Source organism: Leuciscus leuciscus (genome assembly GCF_965113295.1).
Source record: "Leuciscus leuciscus genome assembly, chromosome: 23".
Lineage (NCBI taxonomy): Eukaryota > Metazoa > Chordata > Actinopteri > Cypriniformes > Leuciscidae > Leuciscus > Leuciscus leuciscus.
In genome coordinates, this window is record NC_138747.1 from 1,155,766 (window position 1) to 1,163,265 (window position 7,500).

General features: G+C 43.6%; 1 protein-coding gene across 5 annotated transcripts in view; it reads left to right on the forward strand.

Moving 5' to 3' along the window:
- The window catches only part of mafgb (v-maf avian musculoaponeurotic fibrosarcoma oncogene homolog Gb), a 34,933-nt gene that overhangs the window by 14,172 nt on the left and 13,261 nt on the right, over positions 1-7,500 (forward strand). The window lies entirely within an intron of this gene.

A 7,500-nucleotide genomic window follows, 5' to 3' on the forward strand; every position in this document is an offset into this window, starting at 1 on the left:
AACAATAAATAGTTGTAAAGCATTTCATAATTTTAGTTAATGTTCATTTCAACATTTATTGATAGTTTTATTCTTCTTCTTTAGTTTAATTTGATTTCATTAAACAATTTTAATCTATTTCTTCAGCTGAAATAATGCTTCCTTTAACAAATATACGTATTTATTATAATTTTCGTTTCGTTTCAACCAACGGAATAGATTCAAAATGTTTAATGAAATCAAATCAATCAACAATAATAAATTAATACATAATCAGTCTAATTAAAATACATTATTTCATGTTTATTTTGCTGAATAAATGCAAAGAATAGTGATATTTAATGACAGATTTTTAGATGTCTAAAAGCGCTCCTCTGAAGTCCTGCTGATGTTCAGTGTTCTGGAGTCTCGCTGATGTTCAGTTTTCTGGAGTCTCGCTGATGTTCAGTGTTCTGGAGTCTCGCTGATGTTCAGTGTTCTGGAGTCTCGCTGATGTTCAGTGTTCTGGAGTCTCGCTGATGTTCAGTGTTCTGGAGTCTCGCTGATGTTCAGTGTTCTGGAGTCTCGCTGATGTTCAGTGTTCTGGAGTCCCGCTGATGTTCAGTGTTCTGGAGTCTCGCTGATGTTCAGTGTTCTGGAGTCTCGCTGATGTTCAGTGTTCTGGAGTCTCGCTGATGTTCAGTGTTCTGGAGTCTCGCTGATGTTCAGTGTTCTGGAGTCCTGCTGATGTGGATGTTCAGTGTTCTGGAGTCCTGCTGATGTTCAGTGTTCTGGAGTCCTGCTGATGTTCAGTGTTCTGGAGTCTCGCTGATGTTCAGTGTTCTGGAGTCCTGCTGATGTTCAGTGTTCTGGAGTCCTGCTGATGTTCAGTGTTCTGGAGTCCTGCTGATGTTCAGTGTTCTGGAGTCTCGCTGATGTTCAGTGTTCTGGAGTCCTGCTGATGTTCAGTGTTCTGGAGTCCTGCTGATGTGGATGTTCAGTGTTCTGGAGTCTCGCTGATGTTCAGTGTTCTGGAGTCTCGCTGATGTTCAGTGTTCTGGAGTCCTGCTGATGTTCAGTGTTCTGGAGTCCTGCTGATGTTCAGTGTTCTGGAGTCCTGCTGATGTTCAGTGTTCTGGAGTCTCGCTGATGTTCAGTGTTCTGGAGTCTCGCTGATGTTCAGTGTTCTGGAGTCTCGCTGATGTTCAGTGTTCTGGAGTCCTGCTGATGTGGTCTTCAGTGTTCTGGAGTCCTGCTGATGTTCAGTGTTCTGGAGTCCTGCTGATGTGGATGTTCAGTGTTCTGGAGTCCTGCTGATGTGGATGTTCAGTGTTCTGGAGTCCTGCTGATGTTCAGTGTTCTGGAGTCCTGCTGATGTTCAGTGTTCTGGAGTCCTGCTGATGTTCAGTGTTCTGGAGTCGTCCTGCTGATGTGGATGTTCAGTGTTCTGGAGTCCTGCTGATGTTCAGTGTTCTGGAGTCCTGCTGATGTTCAGTGTTCTGGAGTCCTGCTGATGTTCAGTGTTCTGGAGTCTCGCTGATGTTCAGTGTTCTGGAGTCTCGCTGATGTTCAGTGTTCTGGAGTCCTGCTGATGTGGATGTTCAGTGTTCTGGAGTCTCGCTGATGTGGATGTTCAGTGTTCTGGAGTCTCGCTGATGTGGATGTTCAGTGTTCTGGAGTCTCGCTGATGTGGATGTTCAGTGTTCTGGAGTCGCTGATGTGGATGTTCAGTGTTCTGGAGTCTCGCTGATGTGGATGTTCAGTGTTCTGGAGTCTCGCTGATGTGGATGTTCAGTGTTCTGGAGTCCTGCTGATGTTCAGTGTTCTGGAGTCTCGCTGATGTGGATGTTCAGTGTTCTAGAGTCCTGCTGATGTTCAGTGTTCTGGAGTCCTGCTGATGTGGATGTTCAGTGTTCTGGAGTCCTGCTGATGTTCAGTGTTCTGGAGTCCTGCTGATGTTCAGTGTTCTGGAGTCTCGCTGATGTCAGTGTTCTGGAGTCCTGCTGATGTTCAGTGTTCTGGAGTCTCGCTGATGTTCAGTGTCCTGGAGTCCTGCTGATGTTCAGTGTTCTGGAGTCTCGCTGATGTCAGTGTTCTGGAGTCCTGCTGATGTTCAGTGTTCTGGAGTCTCGCTGATGTTCAGTGTTCTGGAGTCCTGCTGATGTTCAGTGTTCTGGAGTCCTGCTGATGTTCAGTGTTCTGGAGTCTCGCTGATGTCAGTGTTCTGGAGTCCTGCTGATGTTCAGTGTTCTGGAGTCTCGCTGATGTCAGTGTTCTGGAGTCCTGCTGATGTGGATGTTCAGTGTTCTGGAGTCTCGCTGATGTTCAGTGTTCTGGAGTCTCGCTGATGTTCAGTGTTCTAGAGTCCTGCTGATGTTCAGTGTTCTGGAGTCTCGCTGATGTCAGTGTTCTGGAGTCTCGCTGATGTTCAGTTTTCTGGAGTCTCGCTGATGTTCAGTGTTCTGGAGTCTCGCTGATGTTCAGTGTTCTCGAGTCCTGCTGATGTTCAGTGTTCTGGAGTCTCGCTGATGTTCAGTGTTCTGGAGTCCTGCTGATGTTCAGTGTTCTGGAGTCGCTGATGTGGATGTTCAGTGTTCTGGAGTCTCGCTGATGCTCAGTGTTCTGGAGTCTCGCTGATGTTCAGTGTTCTGGAGTCTCGCTGATGTGGATGTTCAGTGTTCTGGAGTCTCGCTGATGTTCAGTGTTCTGGAGTCCTGCTGATGTTCAGTGTTCTGGAGTCCTGCTGATGTTCAGTGTTCTGGAGTCGCTGATGTGGATGTTCAGTGTTCTGGAGTCTCGCTGATGTGGATGTTCAGTGTTCTGGAGTCTCGCTGATGTGGATGTTCAGTGTTCTAGAGTCTCGCTGATGTGGATGTTCAGTGTTCTGGAGTCTCGCTGATGTGGATGTTCAGTGTTCTTGAGTCTCGCTGATGTGGATGTTCAGTGTTCTGGAGTCCTGCTGATGTTCAGTGTTCTGGAGTCTCGCTGATGTTCAGTGTTCTGGAGTCCTGCTGATGTTCAGTGTTCTGGAGTCGCTGATGTGGATGTTCAGTGTTCTGGAGTCTCGCTGATGCTCAGTGTTCTGGAGTCTCGCTGATGTTCAGTGTTCTGGAGTCTCGCTGATGTTCAGTGTTCTGGAGTCTCGCTGATGTGGATGTTCAGTGTTCTGGAGTCTCGCTGATGTTCAGTGTTCTGGAGTCCTGCTGATGTTCAGTGTTCTGGAGTCCTGCTGATGTTCAGTGTTCTGGAGTCGCTGATGTGGATGTTCAGTGTTCTGGAGTCTCGCTGATGTGGATGTTCAGTGTTCTGGAGTCTCGCTGATGTGGATGTTCAGTGTTCTAGAGTCTCGCTGATGTGGATGTTCAGTGTTCTGGAGTCTCGCTGATGTGGATGTTCAGTGTTCTTGAGTCTCGCTGATGTGGATGTTCAGTGTTCTGGAGTCCTGCTGATGTTCAGTGTTCTGGAGTCTCGCTGATGTTCAGTGTTCTGGAGTCTCGCTGATGTGGATGTTCAGTGTTCTGGAGTCTCGCTTCTGTTCAGTGTTCTGGAGTCTCGCTGATGTGGATGTTCAGTGTTCTGGAGTCCTGCTGATGTTCAGTGTTCTTGAGTCTCGCTGATGTGGATGTTCAGTGTTCTGGAGTCTCGCTGCTGTTCAGTGTTCTGGAGTCTCGCTGATGTGGATGTTCAGTGTTCTGGAGTCCTGCTGATGTTCAGTGTTCTGGAGTCTCGCTGATGTGGATGTTCAGTGTTCTGGAGTCCTGCTGATGTTCAGTGTTCTGGAGTCTCGCTGATGTGGATGTTCAGTGTTCTGGAGTCCTGCTGATGTTCAGTGTTCTGGAGTCTCGCTGATGTGGATGTTCAGTGTTCTGGAGTCCTGCTGATGTTCAGTGTTCTGGAGTCTCGCTGATGTGGATGTTCAGTGTTCTGGAGTCCTGCTGATGTTCAGTGTTCTGGAGTCTTGCTGATGTTCAGTGTTCTAGAGTCTCGCTGATGTGGATGTTCAGTGTTCTGGAGTCTCGCTGATGTGGATGTTCAGTGTTCTAGAGTCTCACTGATGTGGATGTTCAGTGTTCTGGAGTCTCGCTGATGTGGATGTTCAGTGTTCTAGAGTCTCGCTGATGTGGATGTTCAGTGTTCTGGAGTCTCGCTGATGTGGATGTTCAGTGTTCTAGAGTCTCGCTGATGTGGATGTTCAGTGTTCTGGAGTCTCGCTGATGTGGATGTTCAGTGTTCTAGAGTCTCACTGATGTGGATGTTCAGTGTTCTGGAGTCTCGCTGATTTGGATGTTCAGTGTTCTAGAGTCTCACTGATGTGGATGTTCAGTGTTCTGGAGTCTCGCTGATGTGGATGTTCAGTGTTCTAGAGTCTCACTGATGTGGATGTTCAGTGTTCTAGAGTCTCGCTGATGTGGATGTTCAGTGTTCTGGAGTCTCGCTGATGTGGATGTTCAGTGTTCTGGAGTCTCGCTGATGTTCAGTGTTCTGGAGTCCTGCTGATGTGGATGTTCAGTGTTCTGGAGTCTCGCTGATGTTCAGTGTCCTGGAGTCTCGCTGATGTGGATGTTCAGTGTTCTCCAGTGTTCTGGAGTCTCGCTGATGTGGATGTTCAGTGTTCTGAAGTCTCGCTGCAGAACTGTTTCTAATTGCAGGTTTTCTGTCTCCGGCTGCTGAGTTCAGTTGTTTTCTTCCCCTCCGCTCGACCCCAATCCCAGCGTCCTCCTCTAAGCTCCGCAAATGTGCAGAGGAGGCAGTTTTGACCGAGAGCTTCCCAACAGCCCCAGCGCTCTCTCTCTCTCACCTGCCTTTCTTCATCCCTTCTTCATTCTCTCTCTCACACAGTCCTGCGAGTTCTGCTTCTGTGGTGTTTCTGACTGAAGTTTGTCTGAAACTGCTCGACTGCAGATGATTAAACATCTGTACTGGCATTATGGGCGATGTACGATTAACCGGTCGAGAGTTTTGCTCTGTATTTGCATGCGTTTCTAAGCATTGCGCTTTAAAAACGAGTGATTTTAAACAGTTGAACTGTAGTAAGCGGCGAAAGACAACACACTGTGTTTATAGAGGAGAGCAGTTCAGAGTCTTTATTTTTCCCTCATTAATTTCACACGTCTAGTATAATTATGTGGTTTTGTTTCATTAATAGAGTGTGCACTTTTTTTCTTTATTAACCCGAAATAATGGAAGTGAAACGTGACAACATAGTACATTATAACATGACCATATGACAGATTAAAATGTGATCTAATCAAGAAAATATACAAGACAAACTAAAATATTTTATCAATAAAATACAATTAAGTTTTTCATTTAAAATAATGGCATTTTTTTATAATTAGGCAAAAAATAAACATATTTTTGAGTTTGACAACGAGCACTCCGGAAAACACAGCTATGCAGCACAGTTCAAAACATAATAATAATTAATAATTTCATAACATTGACTCCCAGTCTTTATTCACCTTTTTCTCATGGTTTCTCAACAGAATTCATAAAAGTATAGAATAGAATATCATAGTTCTAATAGGAGCTCATTGTAACGCAGTGTGACAACATGCCCCGCCTGCACAACTGGGGTTTATACCCGGCGAGTGTTACATCAGCACTAAAGAACCATCTCAACTGTTCAATTACAGATATAAGATTAAAAATATATTAGATTTGTCTAATTTTAAATAAACACAAAAAACAGAGATTAAAGATTAACATAAGAAATTTACTTTTGCTTTGGTTAAATAAATGTTCAGTGATATCGTCCAAAGATTTCAGAATTTTGGCGCATTTTTTTCTCTATATAGTGTTGATATGGCAACTATTAAATGCACTGAGTTTTGTCATGCTAACGTGTGGAAGTGTTTAAAACAGGTGTGTGACGACTAGCCCCGCGTGAAGCTGCTGCTCATAGAGTGCATGAGGACTGAAGTGAGTTATGTTTGCCTGCTAATAGGCTTGCATGGTTAAATACACACATTTATGTGTCAGAATGACCATCTTTGCAAGTAACCACAATCATTTATGTCGCGAACACAAACATTTGAGAAAGAAAACGCAGGAGTGTTGGATCTGTGCAGTCGGTCTTAAAGTGACAGTAGCCTAATAAACCTGCGGTCAGTTATGCTAATCAAACTATAATAACAGCAAAATCTCTCTGAAGCACTTCTGTTGCTTTAATAAGAATACATGTATATTTAGTTTACACACACGTATTACTTTATACATACATATATATTTGACAGTATTTTGTTATTAATTTTTTTGTGAAGAGGACAGAAAAGTTTATTTGAAGCAAAAACAATGTACCCGTAATGTTACGTGTTGTAAATCCAGCGTTTAATGTTGTTTATGTGTGTATGTGGTGTGTTTAATCTGCTTTAAGACAAACCATGTGTAAGTTCATAAGTCGACACCATTGCTGAGTATTTCCTCCTTAAAACTGCAGTGAACCAAAGACAGTCTCAAACACACGCTTTGAAATCGCTGGTGTTTCTGACGTCACAAACTACCTTGTAACCAATCAGATCAACGTGTGATCGTCAACCAGTGGATCTCTGAGCTGAGTGAGTGAGTGGAGGCGGGGCTCATTTGCATATTCATAGAACCGCACATACTAAATGAGGCAAGGGTGTCGAGTTACACTCAAGATATTTCAAGGCATGAAGACATTTGTTTTCAAGAAAAAAATGCTTATGTAATTTTGGTGATTTAAAGACGCGTTTTAAGGGATAAAATGATGGACTACAGTTTGTTTGTGAAGTTCTGTGATGAGCGACGGTGTGTGTGATCGAGATGAAGCTGATCTGATCCTGGAAACTTCTCTCTGTCTTTTATGTGATGTCTTTGGGTCAGTGAGGAAGAATCCCTCATTACCACGGCAACAGCAGCCCTCCACACACACACACACACACACACACACACACACACACACTTTCTCTCTCTCTCTCTCTCTCTCTCTCTCTCTCTCTCTCTCTCTCTCACACACACACACACACAGTCAGAGGACAGCGTAAGTCCTTTATCAGAGTTAATGTGTTCTGTGCGTCCAGCAGCGGGTGTCCTCTCCTCTCAGATGAATATTAAACAGACTGTGTGTGTCATTATATTAACCTGTGTGTCCTCTGAGGAACTTCAGACGCCCTTCGTCGGTCTGAGACACACACACACACACACACACACTGATGTCTGTGAAGCCGCTCACTCACTATTCATCAAAATACATTCCAGAACGTTTTAAATAGGAACAACTGAATAACAATTTAATCAATCTTTGTGCCCTATGAAAGCAGTTTTTTTTTTCAAAATTTTCGAGTTTTAATCACATTTTAGTCATAAAAAAAAAATCAAATCAAATTAATTAACAAAACTTTAACAATTTAATCAATCTTTGTGCCCTATGAAATCAATTTAGAAGTTTTATGAGTAAAGTTGAAAAAAAAGATGACTAAAATTTTATTTAAATGGATGCAGAAAAAAATTAAATAGGAAAAAATTTCGTAGGAGCCGTCTATATTACCAGCTGTTACTCGTTCATCTCCTAAAACTACT